The sequence below is a fragment of the Halichoerus grypus genome, chromosome 9 (genome assembly GCF_964656455.1).
Source record: "Halichoerus grypus chromosome 9, mHalGry1.hap1.1, whole genome shotgun sequence".
NCBI lineage: Eukaryota > Metazoa > Chordata > Mammalia > Carnivora > Phocidae > Halichoerus > Halichoerus grypus.
This window is the reverse complement of record NC_135720.1, coordinates 25,627,317-25,644,079: the sequence shown is the minus strand read 5'-3', so window position 1 is coordinate 25,644,079 and position 16,763 is coordinate 25,627,317. Positions and strand designations below refer to the sequence as shown.

Sequence of the window (16,763 nt, the reverse complement as noted above, 5' to 3'; positions counted from 1 at the left end):
GGAGCAGAAAGTTTATTTTTCAGGGAGCTCAACAGGGCAGAAAAGGCACATGGAAAACAAAGGATTATAAGGATTTAGTTTAGTTTGGGGTATGGATAGGGTAGGGAAATGAATTTTGTTACGGTGTGCTGTGATTTTATGATTTAAATATACTAGTCTTAAATAATCTCAGCTGGTATGTTGACCCGGTCTGTTGACCCAAACAGGGTTCAGGCAAGACAGGCTGAGCTGCTTTTTCTCAACGTCCGCGTGCTTTTTCTGCTACCTAGTTCAGATGGAATGGTGTGTTTCTTTACATTCTTTCCAAGGAAAATTGCTTTATTCTCATTAATGACAATGTAAGCCTTTACTCATAACTTTTTTTTTTTAGTTTAGCAACTCCAAGGAAAATTGCTTTATTCTCATTAATGACAATGTAAGCCTTTGCTCATAACTTTTTTTTATTAGTTTAGCAACTCTATTAGCTAGAGTAGATTTATCACATTGTCTATCTTTTTTTTTTTAAGATTCATTTATCTTAGAGCACGTGTGAGTGAGGGGGAGGGGGAAAGGGAGAGGGAGAGAGACTCCATAAGTAGATTCCCCGCCAAGCGCAGAGCCTGACCCAAGGGCAGAGCCTGACCCAAGGGCTTGATCCCAGCCAGGACCCTGAGATTATGACCTGAGCTGAAATCAGGACTCGCATGCTCAACCGACTGAGCCACCCTGGCACCCCTCTCTATCTTTTTTTTTTTTTTTAAGATTTTATTTATTTATTTGACAGAGACACAGCAAGAGAGGGAACACAAGCAGGGGGAGTGGGAGAGGGAGAAGCAGGCTTCCCACAGAGCAGGGAGCCCGATGCGGGGCTCGATCCCAGGATCCTGGGATCATGACCTGAGCTGAAGGCAGACGCTTCATGACTGAGCCACCCAGGCGCCCCTCCAACTTTGTTTTTAAGGAGTGCAAAGATGGGGTCAGGAAACCTTTATATCATAATTGGGTTTAAGCACTTCTTTAATTTGGGTTTCCTTGTACCTAGTTTTAAGGTAAGTCTGAGTGTTAATATGAGTATTGAACATTTTGAATAAGCTTTTGGGTCATCAGATCACAGTAAGTATTGCTATAATTTTGAATAAGACACTGTTCCAAATTATAGAACTGCTTATTATGATCTGGTTACACAAAGCTTATTGGTCACTGTCTCTTATAAGGTGGCTTTATGCACTTATTGAACTGTGTGTGGTATGGATAAGAGTGGAAGAGGGAAGGCCACTTACTAGCTGGATGACTCTGGGCAGATCACTAAAGGATCCCATGTGCTTAGGAAATGTTTGTAGAATATGAAGAGATTGCCTTATTTCTATTCTGTGAAACTTTGGTATTTTTAAGAAACATTTTGGAAAACTATGGAAACATTATCTTCATTCTGATATTCAGCCTAAACCAGGCATATTTGGGTCTCTGTCCTTTGGGATCTTGACGTGGCCTCTGTTAGAAAAGGAAAAATGAATTTTCTACTTTATAGTCATTATTGATACAGATTTTTTACCGATAACAGAACGTGAAAGCCAGAATAGAAATAAAAAATAGGTACAGTTAGAAGCCTATAGCTTTCAGTTTAGTGTGAGCTTGAGGCTAGGTAGGCTGTGGGTTCTAATTGAAAGTAAGGAAAGAGCATAGGTCTAAGAGAATAAACAATATATTGAGAGAATGTTAAAAACCCAAGTTGTTAAATATAGTTGAAGAGCTCTTTTTTTTTTAAATGTAAAACTTCCATGTTTATTTGTATAGAGTGGCTTGTCTGAGTAAAAGCATGTGTTTAAACCCTATTCAAAGCATAAAAAACATGTTTAATTGAATGTAATCGCCGTGTACTAGATTTGCTACCCACTTTGGAGCAGTCTCAGCTACTAAAATAACATAAGGGAGGATAAACTAAATCTGAGGTTAAGACATATGTGCTTAAGTGAGCTTATTTGTAGTTCCTATACTAATTAAAACAAATTGACAAAATATTTTTGTATTAACTTATTCCCTTTATGTATAAGACTTAGTGTCTTTTTTTATGTAGTAGAGAAAGGTCTCAAAATATTTGAGAACGTTAAGAAAACTTCCTGGTTTTCACTAAAAAAATACTTAGCAGTTAATCAAGAAATGATACGCAAACACGTAGTGAATTTAAGGTGTGGTGTGGGGACAACGGGGGGTGCAGTTAGCCTTCCTCAGTCTGTGTCCACTGGTTCCCCTCTAATCTGTTTTCTGTGCTGTGGCCACAGCGAGAGACCGTGACTGAAGCAGAGGCTTCGCTTTTGGGCCTGGTGGGTGATTAGGTGGGAAGACCAGACTAGGGCCTAATCGTGGAACTCCTTTAACATACTCAGAGGACTTGGGCTTTAATCTGGGCGTTTCTGAGTTTCCTGAATGTGTGTATGATGTAATCATAGTGTGATTTTTTTTTTTCAGAAGGCTGATTTCAAAGTGGTAGTCAAACGTTTTTGCTTGTGTGACCCCTAATAGAATTTGAAAGCACAGTTCCTCTTGCACGTTTAATGCTGTTACACCCAGTTTTTTAAAGATTTAAATAAATGCGGAGGGTACCGTTTCCATTGCATTGTAAACATCATTTAAACATGTTTAAAGAGAATTCCAGTATCATAGTAACTTGATAACCATTTATCAGCTATTTAAAAAACAGTAGTCAGAAATTTTACATTTTTTCTTGATTTCTATTCAGTTCTTACCCAGAATTTTATTCTAAGACCAAGTATTGTCCTGCTTGAAAGTCTCTTTGATTATTTTATCATATTTTTCTATAACAAAGTATGTATATAAACTTAAGTTTATATTAAGAAGCACTTCTGGAATGGCAGGGTAAGGACCTTTAGAAATCTGCTTCTCCATAAAATAATGAGAACAATGCAAAAATGATTAAACTCAACTTTTTCAGAACTCTGGAAATTAACCATAGGCTTGCAGTAATCCTTGGAGTGTATATTCAAGGAAAAGGACTGAATCACAGTAAGAACAGTGAATGTTGTTGTGTTTTTTTTCTCTAATTCTTCTTTTTAAAATTTTATTTTATTGTTATGTTAATCACCATACATTACACCATTAGTTTTTGATGTAGTGTTCCATGATTCATTGTTTGCGTATAACACCCAGTGCTCCATTCAATACGTGCCCTCCTTAATACCCATCACCAGGCTAACCCATCCCCCCACCCCCTCCCCTCTAGAACCCTCAGTTTGTTTCTCAGAGTCCACAGTCTCATGGTTCATCTCCCCCTCCGATTTACCCCCCTTCATTCTTCCCTTCCTACTATCTTTTTTTTTTTTTTAAACATATAATGTATTATTTGTTTCAGAGGTACAGGTCTGTGATTCAACAGTCTTACACAGTTCACAGTGCTCATCATAGCACATACCCTCCCCAATGTCCATCACCCAGCCACCCCATCCCTCCCACCCCCCACCACTCCAGCAACACTCAGTTTGTTTCCTGGGATTAAGAATTTCTCATATCATTCAGGTCATATGATACAAGTCTTTCTCTGATTGACTTATTTCACTTAGAATGTTGTTGTGTTTTAACTTGCTCTATCCCACTCCCTCTCTCTGGCTCCATGGTAGCTTTAAACAAGTAGCCTAGTAGTTGTTGGAGGGGGAAGAACAGGTTTGGAGCTTCCCCAAAAGCCCGAGCTCCAGAGAATTGTCACTATTTACTTGTCTGGAAGCTCCCCAGTAAAGGCTCATTCATAGGACTTGTCTTTATTTGACCTGGCTCAAAAATTGCCAGGTGGTGAAGTCCTATTCTTAGGATATCTGTTGAAAACAATCAGCAGCAATTGTTCAATGCCACAACTGGCTGGGTCAGTGATAGCAGTTGGGGCAAACAAGAGGTTGGCCAAACAATTTAAAAAGAAAATCTTGGGAATGAGATGTCCATAGGGGGCTCATGAAAAGCTCGGATATATTCCTGGTGCTCCAGAAGACTGTGCCCATGGGCAGGGCTGCACGCAGGCCCAGGAAGTACTTGAAGTGGCCCTCGTCACGTCTGGCCTTGAGGCTCTGCACAAGCAGTAAGGAAAGGCTGAAACAGTTGTGAACTGTTGAAGCATTGAAGGCATGTCCCAGCACACACACACAGCCCCTTGGTGAAGGGTGGGAGACTCAGTTATTAGCTCAGTTATCACTAAACTAACTGAGCAGAGACTTCAGTGGCTGCACAAAAAAAAAAAAAAAAAAAAAAAAAAAAAAGTACAGACTTTACAGAATTAGTGCAAGAAAATCACTAAATAAACAGCAATAGTAAGGAGGAGAGGGAATCTGGTTTTCAGAGTTGCCACCTTATATTTTTTAAAGTGTTCGGTGTTCAAAAAAGTATGATACTCAAAGAAATAGTAAAAAATGACTTATGATCTTATTCACCACTTGGCATCTCCTGTGCTAAACTCTGCACTGGCCACATAACAGGTGTTCAAAAACATTATTTGAATTGACGTGCATTGATTAGCGAGTAGTCGTAATTAGCTGATTTTGAGAGCCACTGCGTATTTTCTTTCTTCTGTTACAAGTGTTTAACCCTAAGACAAACCCTGGCATTTTGATTACGTCTCCTAGAACAGGGTCCTTGTTAAATGACATTTTAAAAAGCCATACGTTTGCCCAAATGTGTGTTGATTTAGTATCCTGGAAAATTTGAAGGCTCTTTCTTTAGGCAATTATGTATAGTCAACCTGCTAAGAAAACTGACTTATTCAGAGACCAGATCATTTTGAGAAGTTTGCTATATGAAAGTTACCTTTATAGTTTTGAGTTTTTAAAGCATTTTAAGTATATAATTATACTTTTTTTTGCAGATGTCCAGATCTCTAGTGACCTACAGTCAAGTACTCACATTGTATTGTATTTGACTTCTTTATTTAATGATTCAGAGGATTTTGGTGTGTCAGACCTCGTGAATTAAGACTACTTACCAGCACATGCTGATTTAAAAAATCTGGCCTCAAATTCATAATATTTGCAGATGACAGACTTTTACCATTTTCATGATCAATTGTGATGATGGAAGGTATTCAGGGTTGTCAGGTACTGTATTGATGTTCCCTGATTCATTCCAGGAGCAGAAAAAAGGAAACTGGAAATACTGATGTCTTCACATCTGCGCACAGAGTGTTATCAATATTTCCTTTTTCCAAATACTCATTTGTGTATATTTTTCATCATTCTCTTTTACTCCAGCATCTGAAAAAAGATGAAGTAAACCTGCTAGACTGGCAGGCTTCAAACTCCTGTGTCACTGCAGGGAAGAGATGCTTACTGACTTTGCATTGATGCCGGCCAGGGAGGCAGGGGCTGATGAGGATCTTCTAGAATGTGGTCAGAATTCCGAATGGTGATGACAGATTGCTGCAGCGGCTAATGCTGAGCTGGCCAACATTCAAAGAGTGACACCTGAAAGGGGAACCCATAAAGTAAACTGTTGTTTACTGGCAATTGTAGGCAAGGCCAAAAATGACTGGGGTTCACAGTGGATCATGAAGTTAAAACTTAATTGTTAAGGAACTTGGTTAGCAAAACAATCATTCCCTTTCAAGGACTAGTTCGGGTTTATAAGAGGTTGAAGGCCCTTGTCTTTCTAGTTTTTGTTTCACAGTTTTCTGTTTGTAAATGTAGAAGAACATAATAAGCAATTTTCCTATGAAAGAGTATTTTGGGTTTTCTGCACTAGAGCAAGTAAAAGTTAAATGCAAGCATTTTTTTGTTTGTTTTTCACTGTGGAAATAGCATGTAGATAGACGTGTGCATGTGCACATGGACGCATGTATGTGTGTGTAAATTTACACGGAGAAGGTTGTATCTATAGTTATTCATAGATAACTCATGCACATATGTGAGTGTGCCTTATTTCAGTTGACATCTGTTATAAATTTATAGTTCTTATATATGAGTACATTTTTCTATGATTAGTTTACTGATGAATATGATCTTTTCCTATTAAAAAAAGTTGCCATTATGATTGCTAATGCCCCTGATGAAGACTAGATAGCTTCAGTAATCTGTTACTCTCCCCATTATTACATTGACATTCCTTTTTTTAAAAAATATTTATTTATTTATTTTATATATAGAGTACGTGTGCGAGTGTGGGGGGAGGGATGGGGGAAAGGGAGAAGGAGAGAAGCAGACTCCCCACTGAGGGTGCAGCCTCAATCCCACCACCCCAAGACCACAGCCTGAGCTGAAATCAAGAGTCAGATGCTTAATCAGCTGAGCCACCCAGGCATCCCTACATTGACATTTCTTTTCTTTTCTTTTCTTTTTTTTTTAAGATTTAATTTATTTGAGAGAGAGTGCAGAAGCAGGCAGAGCAGCAGGCCAAGGGAGAGGGAGAAGCAGGCTCTCCGCTGAGGAAGGAGCCCGATGTGGGGCTCGATACCAGGACCCTGGGATCATGACCTGAGCCAAAGGCTGACGCTTAACAACTGAGCCACCCAGGCGCCCCTATGTTGACATTTCTTAAGTAGTCATTCTAAGATGACTTTGTTGGGCTCCTGTCGTTGTTGGTGGTGATGTGATCTAGGTGTAGGTTCAAATTATGTGGCCACTTCTTTATCACTTGTCATTTCTCAGTTCATTGCTCTTTGTCTGCCTCGCCTCGTAGATCTAGTCTCTGAGGTAAATATGAGACTCTCCTTTTCATATTTGTAGGACTCTGAATTCCGGGTTTGATAGATGAGGGAGAAGAATAGGTGCAGAGGACATAAAGATAATGCCGTTGTGAACAGCTAAGTGGAGACAAGCCTGGGCCCACATGAGGATGACAGCACCCTGAGAAGTCTGGCCTTTGTGGGTTAGAGCCAAGGAGAGGATCCTTGACAGAAGACCAGGCAGGGTAGAGTTGGGAGCAAGCTGAGCCTATTTCACTATTGTCTTAGTTTCACCAGTGAGGCTGGGAGCAGGTGGGGGGATGTGGGAGGAGAGGCACCTGCATGGACCAGGTGGACCGAGGGCTGGGTTGGCTGGCAGGGTAGAGTGACAGGAGCAGCCCAGGCTGTGTCTGAGAGAGGAGAAATGCTGAGAGAGAAACCGGGTGAGAGAAGAATAGGTGGAGACCTGGATATGACTAGCAGAGTCTGAGGCTGAGGATGCTGAGCCAAGGGAAAGGAAAGGAGAGGTGTGCAATGGATGAGTGAGTGGTTCAAGGACGGAGAGCACTTGGCTTGTCCACAGGGTGCCTCTCTGAGGAGTGGAGCCCAGGGCACGGCAGAGAGGGTGGCCCTTATGAAAGGTGCTGTGTTTGTGGGACCCGTGGGGACGGTGGGTTATCCTGGCCTCTTCTCTCCCTTCCCACCCTTCTCTGGTTGACTTTGAAAAGTGAGGAGGAGAGGGGGCACCTTGGCACCCGTCAAGTACAGATTTTAATATCTACTAGGCAAAACTGAATGGAAAATTAGATGGCAAATAGGTTTTTTTCTTTGTCATCATTTATACTCTCCTTCTTTACTATAAAATACAGTGTTTTTCAAAAATACATGTAATACTATAAGATAAATAATAAATGAGAATATTCGTACTAGGAGCAGTATTAGGAAAAATAATGGATGTCCTCAGTCATCACAAGAGGTGGGTCGCAAATTTGGTTTTCATATTTCTAACTCATAGAAGGAAGAAGCAAACAGAAGCGGTGCTGTACTTTACAGTGTCCATCAGATTAAAAACAGAAACGGTCACTTAGCCGTTTATAAGGCGTTGTAAAATACTAACCAGTGTCCATGACAGTATCCTTTTATAAATAAAAAAAATTTATTAGGCTTGCTTGCGTCATTAAAAGCAGTCTGTCCAGAGAATGAAGTAATGTGGTCTAGGTAACGAGCTGTGTGACACCTAGCTTAGCTGAGGGATAGCTTTTATCTAGCACAGGAGTCATGTACCCAAACACCTCCAGAGTCCTGGCATGAGTAAGTGTGAAGGGGGCTGGAGTGGAGGCCTGGATGACCTGGAGAGTCCGAGATGCACCTAACAGGCATGTGGGTTTATCTTCTATTACAAAAAAGCCTGTAGTGGGTTAAGAAGTCACACTGCAGGCCAAAACGCCCCACGGGAACTCTGATCTAGAGTGTGTGGACATCACCTGTGAAATCTTTCTTAAAAATTGTTTCTCTCAGTTGAGCTTTTGGAAAGTATCGAACAGCAATGAGTTATGGGTTGTATTCTCTGGCAGGTACCTGGTCTGCAGATGACCCATGTTGCCAGTTAATCATGCAGCCATATGTTTTACCTGTTGGACAGACGAGGGAGGAGGTAAAGCCATTTGTCTTTTCAACTGAGGCCACTGGAAATTGTAGGGGAGGAAAACTTTTCCCTTCTTCCCTTCCAGGTTATTTGGCTGGCCTAATAACTAATTGGACATAAAACAGATTAACAGGAGAAAAACAGATTTAATTACATATGTATGGGAGCCGCACAAAGACAGGAGCGGCTCTCTGACAGCAGTTGAAGTTTATATGCCACCCCGAGCTAAAGAGAGGTTAGGTGTAGGAGTCTGGGACTTCAGAGGGGAGGAAGACAATTTACAGGAAGACGAGAAGAGCAAATGTTTGGTAAATAAGTGTTTACCCTGCAGAGAGGTCTTTCTTAAGTAAAAACAAACAAACAAAAAGTTACCTTTGGAAATAGCTCTCTTCCTGGTACAGACTCCCTGTCTAAATTTTTTTAGATAAGTGGGGAACTAAAAAGCTCTTCTTGAGTCTGTTGTGCCTTGATTATCTTAAGCTCGAAATAATTTGCATGCCAAAGTGGCACATTGTGGGGTGGCCTGCCTTGAACCACATCAGAATCTAGAGGTAAGAGGAGAAGGCCGATTCCACTCTTTGGGCTCCAGGTACCGTTTTGGGCCCACCAAGAGAGAAGAGGTAGGCCATCATTTTGGGGATGCTGTGTTAGAACTTAGGTGGGAAATGGGTATCACATATAAAAAAATGTAGGGTTTTGATTATATGGCCACATTTTGAATATTTGTGCTGGCAAAGGAGAGGACATTGACAAAGATAATCAAGTTCTATGGTATTTCAGAAGAGCAAGGAAAATACTTTAAAATTGGAATATAGTATTGAAGGATGACACGAGGTCTTTTCTGGAGTCTTTAAAAATGGGATTATTGAAAAAGGCAATCTTCTGAATGGGAGAAGATATTTGCAAATGATATATCTGATAAAGTATTGATATCCTATCTATCTGTATATAAAGAACTTACACAAGTCAACACCAAAAAACCAAACAATCTGATTAAAAAATGCACAGAGGACCTGAACAGACATTTTTCCAAAGAAGACATTACAGGTGGCCAACAGACATATGAAAAGATGCTCAACATCACTAGTCATCAGGGAAATGCAAACCAAAACCACAATGAGAATATCCCTGCACACCTGTCAGAATGGCTAGTCAGAAAGACAAGAAACAACAAGTGTCGGCAAGGACACAGAGAAAAGGGGACCCTCGTGCACTGCTGGTGGGAATGCAAACTGGTGCAGCCGCTGTGGAAAACAGTATGGAGGTTCCTCAAAAAAATTAAAAACAACTACCATATGATCTATTAATTCCATTACTGGGTATTTACCTAAAGAAAACAAAAATACTAGTTCAAAAAGATAATATGCACCCCCCTGTTCATTGACGCATTATTTACAATAGCTAAGATAAGGAAGCAACCCAAGTGTCCATTCACAGAGGAATGGATAAAGAAGATGTGGTAAATATATACAACGGAATATTAGTCCTAAAAAAACGTGAGATCTTCCCATTTGCAACAACGTGGATGGACCTATAGTGTATTATGCTAAGTACAATAAGTCAGTCAGAGAAAGACAAATACCATATGATTTCACTTATATGTGGAATCTAAAAAACGAACGAACAAATAGACTCAAATATGGAGAACAAACTGGTTAAATATGGGAGGTGGGTGAAGGGATGGGCATAATAGGTAAAGGGGATTAAGAGGTACGAACTTGGAGTTCTAAAATAAGTCGTGGAGATGAGAAGTACAGCACAGTCAGTAGTACCGTGGTAACTCTGGTGACAGGTGGTGGCCGCACGGTCAGTAGTACCGTGGTAACTGGTGACAGGTGGTGGCCGCACAGTCAGCAGTACCGTGGTAACTCTGGCGACAGGTGGTGACCGCACGGTCAGCAGTACTGTGGTAACTCTGGCGACAGGTGGTGACCGCACGGTCAGCAGTACCGTGGTAACTCTGGCGACAGGTGGTGACCGCACGGTCAGCAGTACCGTGGTAACTCTGGCGACAGGTGGTGGCCGCACGGTCGGCAGTACCGTGGTAACTCTGGCGACAGGTGGTGGCCGCACGGTCGGCAGTACCGTGGTAATTCTGGTGACAGGTGGTGACTGCACTTAACCTGCTGAGCACCACGTCATGTTGAGAGCTGGGGAATCACTACGTTGTGCACTTGAAACTAATAAAAACATTGCATGTCAGTTATACCTCAATAATAAACGAAATGGGATGGTTTAACAATTTAGCAGTTTCTCTGCAGTTACATACAAATACACACACACTCATTCATGTGTACACACACTTAATTTATGATACTGTGATTTGGTTCCGAGAGCTCCTGAACCTACCTTTCCTTCAGGGCAAGTGCGGGCAATACATGTAATGCTAGGGTGCTGTGTGGTTCTCTGTGATCCAGCACCCTCAGGATCAAAAAAATCTCCAAGCAAAAGAAAAAGCAGCCTGCTTTATTTCCTAGTACAGTGTGATCCCATTATATGCAAATTAAATTAATGCAAATTTCAACTAATGACACAAATACTATTAATAAAAGCTTCACATGATGTGCAGAATTTCAGCGGATACGTTCCCCCAGTTGTGCATCAAGCTGTGTCATATTTTCAAAGCTAGCAGGTCAACTGAATTATAAAAATGCTTTGATACCCAGTGGCATCACCATTTCTTATAAAGAGAAATACCTACTAACCCTTGGCAATATTACGTGAACTCTTTGTTGTTTATAGAACTTCTTCAAGGATTTTGGTGACGTGTTATTATTTTAAAATTAAGTATTATAATTTAAGTCTTTATCTTGCAAAATATCCAGGTATGCTAATACTGGTGCTGAAGAACATCCTGAAAATCAGTAACTTTTGAACAGAAATGTGATAAAACACACTATGATATGCCATGCTGTCAATTTATGTGCTGCTGCAACTGAGAAATATTAGAGATAATGCTGATACTAAAAAGCAACAGTAAAGAAAAGTACAACACAATGATTATAGATCTATGTGTTCTGAGGATGCATTCCCCACACCCTTCCCCCAGACTGTGGGATAATCAGTTCTGAATTATGTGAGTTCTTCAGGGACACAGCCCATGAATCAAATGTAGCCATGCTTTATGAAACCCTGTTACCTAGGTTTGGAAAAGATTGCTTAGATTTTGAAAAAATACGTATAGCAAGGTACTTATTTGTCTGATACGCAGTAGAACATCTTTAAGGGGTTAGAAGAAGAAAATTGTGCATCTATTTCTTTAAAACTTGTCAGTAAATATTTTGTGAATTATTTTGCATGCCACCCTGTTTTGTTATGTTTTTCTTGCACTTACTATGTACGGGAAAAGGCAGATGGTCACTTCCTGCTTGTGGATTTGCACTAAATGATTTCAAAGTTCTTTGGTTTTTACATCAAGTAATATAAAGTGATAGGGCTTTTAATAATAATTGCTTCTGTTAAAATGGTGGTTATTATGTGCCAGGCCCTGTGTGAGCTGCTTTAATAACTCCTTTAATCCTCACGGCAACCCTTTGAGGTAGGCACTTATTTCTGCCATTCCGCACGTTGAGAAGACAGAAGCACAGGGAGGTTAAGTGACTTGCCAAAGATCCTAAAACTATTAAGTTGCAGAGCTGAGAGTCAAATCCAAGCTGGCTGGCTCCACAGGCTGTATCCTCATTGACCAATCTTTGTGGCCTTTCAGGACGCTGGAGTTGAGGATCCTCTAGTCAGAAACTTCATACCCTGAGGAGAATTTGCTCTGAAAACAAGGGGATGTGTTCCCATGTAAAAGGACTTACCATATGGAAAAGATATATGTAATAAAATAGTGGTTCAGAAACCCTCCAGTTTGCGTTTGGTAACTGCATACCGAAGGAGGGTAAGAATAGATTGTGGTAAGTTTGCGGGGATGGAGGGCCAGGCTGTGCTCTGAAATTGGTGGGAGTCCTGGTTGAGTCTGGAAGACCTAATGAGAACAGTGCTACCCAAGGGCTCACCCTTCCTCCCTGCCCATCCTTCAGCGCTTCAGTCACTGTACTTTCCATCAATAAGACATTCATTAGGCACTTAATATGATTTTCACAGTAGTGGGTCTACAAGGCTGAATGTGACCAAGTGCCTACCTTAGATTTCACCTAGAAAGCCTAGTATGACTTCGGAAGACCCTCCTTCCCCATCCATCCTACTGAACTCCCCACCTGCTTGTGATGCTTGCAACTATTTTAAGAGGGGTGAAAACATTTCATTTTACAGTTAAAAAGCTGACAGTGGCAACGTGTGTCTGGTTTATGGGGCTCCTGTTAGTGTGAATGGGTGTGTCAGGATTTGGGTTTGTTGGGCAGCCGGTGTAAATGACTGCTGTCAGATCCTTCCCTTTTAATAGGTGTGGGAGGCAGGATACGGGATGAGAAGGCTGGGAAGAGTAACAGACTTTGCCCAAGTGATGTCAGCCTAGCTATCTTACTGTCCAGACTTGAAACCATGTGAGATTTTTGCCCGGAATGAGGTGATCCCTAATTATTTTCACTTGGGCAGGGAGAAACAGAAGCTGAGTCCTGAGTATCTGACGATGAAGCTGTAAAAACGCACTGGAGGGTTTATATACATTTGTACAAATGCACAAAGGAACATTTTCTCATATGGCTTGTTAGTCAACTATCACAGCTTTGACGCATGTCCTAAGGGATGTACGGGACACAGGCCCTCACTGACTGTGCCATTCCTTCTCCCCGCATCTCACGAATGGTTTTGTTGGATCAGTCTGTATTCTGTTTATACCTTTACCTTTGTGGGACTGCAATTCTTAAGAGCTAGGAATTTTATAAATTTTATAAATTTAGAGACCACGTTGAGGAAGCAGTCAAATGCATTTCTATAAGACCGCTCATTTGTGGGGCGCCTGGGTGGCTCAGTTAAGCTCAGAGGGGAGTCTGCTTCTCCCTCTCCCTCTGCCTCCCGCCTGCTCATGCCCTCTCTCTCTCTCTCAAATAAATAAATACAATCTTTTTAAAAAAATAGATTGCTCATTTGTTATAGGTATGATCTGAAGGGCACTCATGCTGTTTCTTAGAGTTCTAAAAGCTTTTCCTGTATGTTTTAGTTAACTGTAAGACTTAGGAAATTGGAAAAAGAGGTATGGCCTCATTCGTGACTTTCTGAACCCCTTTTGTGGGTCCAAAACATTTGAAAAAGTAGGAAATCTCTTGCAGCAGTTTGTATTTAGGTTTTTTTTTTTTTTTTTTAGGGAGCCAGATATACAAGTATCAAGTTACAGAAGAGGTAGGTAGCATGGGGGAGTTGTTAGGGAGCTTTATAGAGCGCTTCCACATATATTTGCTGTGAATGAGGTCAGGCATTTTTGTTCTCACTTTACAGTTGAGGAAGCAGGAAACCGCTCCATGTCAAACAGCTAGTCTCCCAAACCCCACTCGCACTATTCCCAGCTGCCTTTCCAGTGTGGACAGTGGGTGGGGGGGAGAGGACAAGTTCTAACCAAGCCTTGAGGGCTATCCTGTCTGAGTACAGAGGCCAGCCCATCGTGGCCTCATCAGAAGGCTGCATGAGCTGTAAAAGCCTGTCAGAAGCTGTCGTGCGGTACCCAAGGCTCCCCGTTACTCCCCCTGTTCCTTGGAGCCTCGCCCTTGGGCTGGAGGTGTGTAACAGGGTGAGGTGTCGGTTGCACATATTTGGTCTCAAGCCCTTGTCTTTGTTTTTGAGGCCTAGCCACAAAGACCACATCAGAGTGGCTGAGATGTAAACAAGCAGGCTGGCAGGTTGGCGTGGGAGCTCTTTATTGCCGAGCCGTGGAGGGCAGAAGGCAGGTGAGGACGGCTATGGGGAGGCTGGGCGATGTCAGGGAGAGGGACCTGGAGCCATACTGCCTCCTCTGTGATTCCCGCAGAGATTTCTGTGAGAGCTCTTAGCACCATTTGCTGATTCTTCCAGCTCCGAAGACCTGGTATGTAGGAAGTGCTCAGTATTGGTTAAATGATCCATTTGCAGCTTTTTGAGAAAGATATAAATAGGACTTTCCCCCTCTTAATCTACCTTCTTTAATGTGAAAATACTTTAAAAAGAAATACCAAGCCAATCTCAGGTTTAAAACTTTAAATTTTGGATGTTATAAATGCACAGGTAGAGTGAGGCCGTTTTTCAGTTTGATTTCATGAGTCCTGGGTTATTAGCACTTTGGTTACTGTCATTACATTTCAGAGACCTTCCCTCCAAGGCTGTTTCTCCGAAGGACTGAAGATAAAAGCAACTGAACTTTAATTGACTAATTAACATTTTAAAGGACACTAAAGGTCACAGCCCAGGTGACTGCAGTTAATTTACTCAGTTTACAGACCATTTTTCTACTTCTTTTCGGTGCACTTCAGTACATGTAGGTCTTTCTGTCTAGGATTTCAGCTTGCTTGCTTCCTTCTGCTCTGCTGGTCACGTTGGGTTTCGTGGGCCTGTTTTAAGGCAACTTTATTCAGCATGGGATGTGTGTCAGGCCTAGGCCTGGTGATGCCAGGAACACAAAGATGACTAAGGCATCCTCTTTGGAGTCCTCAACCTGGTGGGATCACAGTGGGGACTCAAGTAAGGTTCAGACCAGACTGTGCTGGGGAAGGGGTGGTTCTGGTGAGATCAGTGTCTAGAGGTGGGCCTCGAAGGATGGGAAGAAGGGGAGGAGGTTTATGAGGTGCCAGGCCCTGCTCTAAGCACCATCTATGTATCAGAATTTTCTTATAACAACCATATAAAGTACATTCAGTTGTTATCTGCATTCTGTACGGGAAATGGAGATAAAAAGAAGTAACTTGTCCAAGGGCACACAGCTCAACAGTGGTACTGCCGGGCTTCTAGCTCAGGCAGTCTGGTTGAGAGTCCATGCTGTGAGTCGCTGCACGAGGCGAGTGGGATTTGGACAAATGAAGATTAAGGGCTGTGGACTCCCAGGCAGTAGATGGGGGAGCCGCAGTGATCAAAGGAGCGGAGGCAGACAAGTTGGTTAGGGCCTTGTGATTGATACCCTGGAGTCCCACACTGAAAGGGATGATTGTAACGTTCGAGTGTCCTGGGCTTTATGGGTCCTGTCACCTGTGCTGGTGCAATGTTGTATTTGTAACTCAGTGGGCAGTGGTGAGGTTGTGAAGGTCCTTGAGTCCTGGAGTCCTGAAGAGGAGCTTGTTGCCGCCTCCTCTTCAGGCTGGCCTAAATTTTTGGCATTCATTCCCCGAGTAGGTGAACGTGTAGGTCTCAGCCCTTGCCTCTTCCCATTGTTTTTCCTTCCCTTCCTTGTACTTCTGGGAAGAGTTTTCTGGAAGATCATCTGAACTGCTTCTACTTCTTGACCTCCTCATCCACTCTTCACCATCAGCTCCGATCTGTCCTGTGTCATCCCACTGGAACTGTTCCTACTAAGGTGTCACCGACTGGCTCACTGATCATTCTGGTGAGGACTTTTCAGTCTTTGACTTGCCCAGTAGTTTCCGACCAGGGGCAGTTTTGCTCCTTCTCCCCTCGGGATAGCTGGCAATGTCTGGAGACATTTTTAGGTGTCACAGTTGTTCTGAGTCAGTCCAACTGCCCTGGTAGAATTCTCTCCTGACTTGTCTTGCAGTAAATTCTCAGTTCATTTCTTAACCGTCTTCTGTAGAGGACTCTTCTCAAGCCTTTTAATGTTGCTTCTCAGGATTCTTTTCCTCCTCTCACATGCCTCTTGGGCTCGCTCCTCAGTCCAGGGATTTAACTTCCACGAACTCTGGCTGTGCGGCTACACATCTGTATTCAGGCTCCAGGTCTTTTTGACTCCAGTCTTGTCTTTCTCCACCTCATTGGTACATAGGCATTGTCGATTCAGCAGGTCCAAAATAAGGCCAGCCCAAAGTCATCTTTGTCCATTTGTCCAGACCTGCCCCTCCCATTTTTGCTGTCCATCAGTGTTTGCTCACCTCCAACAGTGAGCGCCATTTTACTCTGCTGCTGCTGTTGCTTAGGCACTCATTTCTCAATGGATTACCGCCCCTCCCCCTGCCCCCCCGAACCCCGCAGCCTCATGTCCCACACTGCCACCAGGGTGAGCTTTCTAAAACGGAACTCTGAGGGTTCTCAGCTACAACAGAAGATAAAGTCTGAATTGAGCTTGGTATGTGGAACTTTCCGGATCAAGCCCAGTGGTTCCCAACTAGGAGTATTACTGCTCTCCAAAAGGGCCTTTTGAAAATGTTACGGTTATTGGAGTAACCAGAATCCAGTGGAATCTCCGTAAATCCTGTTTATTTCTTAAGAGATGGGTTCTACTTTGTGTCACCAAGTTTTCCCTCCTTTTGGGGAAACTGGCCTTTTAGATGTCCTGTGGGGCATGTGGTTAAATAGGGTAGAAATATCTTGGTGTTCCTAGTTTCTGTCATGATAGCTTTAGGAGAATTCTGGTTTTTTCCTTCATATCCTGGCAGTGTAATTCTGTGTAGACCAACAATTAGTGTGACCAGA

At 42.3% G+C, this 16,763-nt stretch overlaps 1 protein-coding gene across 11 annotated transcripts in view; it reads left to right on the top strand.

The window, feature by feature from the left end:
- The window catches only part of HECA (hdc homolog, cell cycle regulator), a 44,524-nt gene that overhangs the window by 15,507 nt on the left and 12,254 nt on the right, over positions 1-16,763 (top strand). The window lies entirely within an intron of this gene.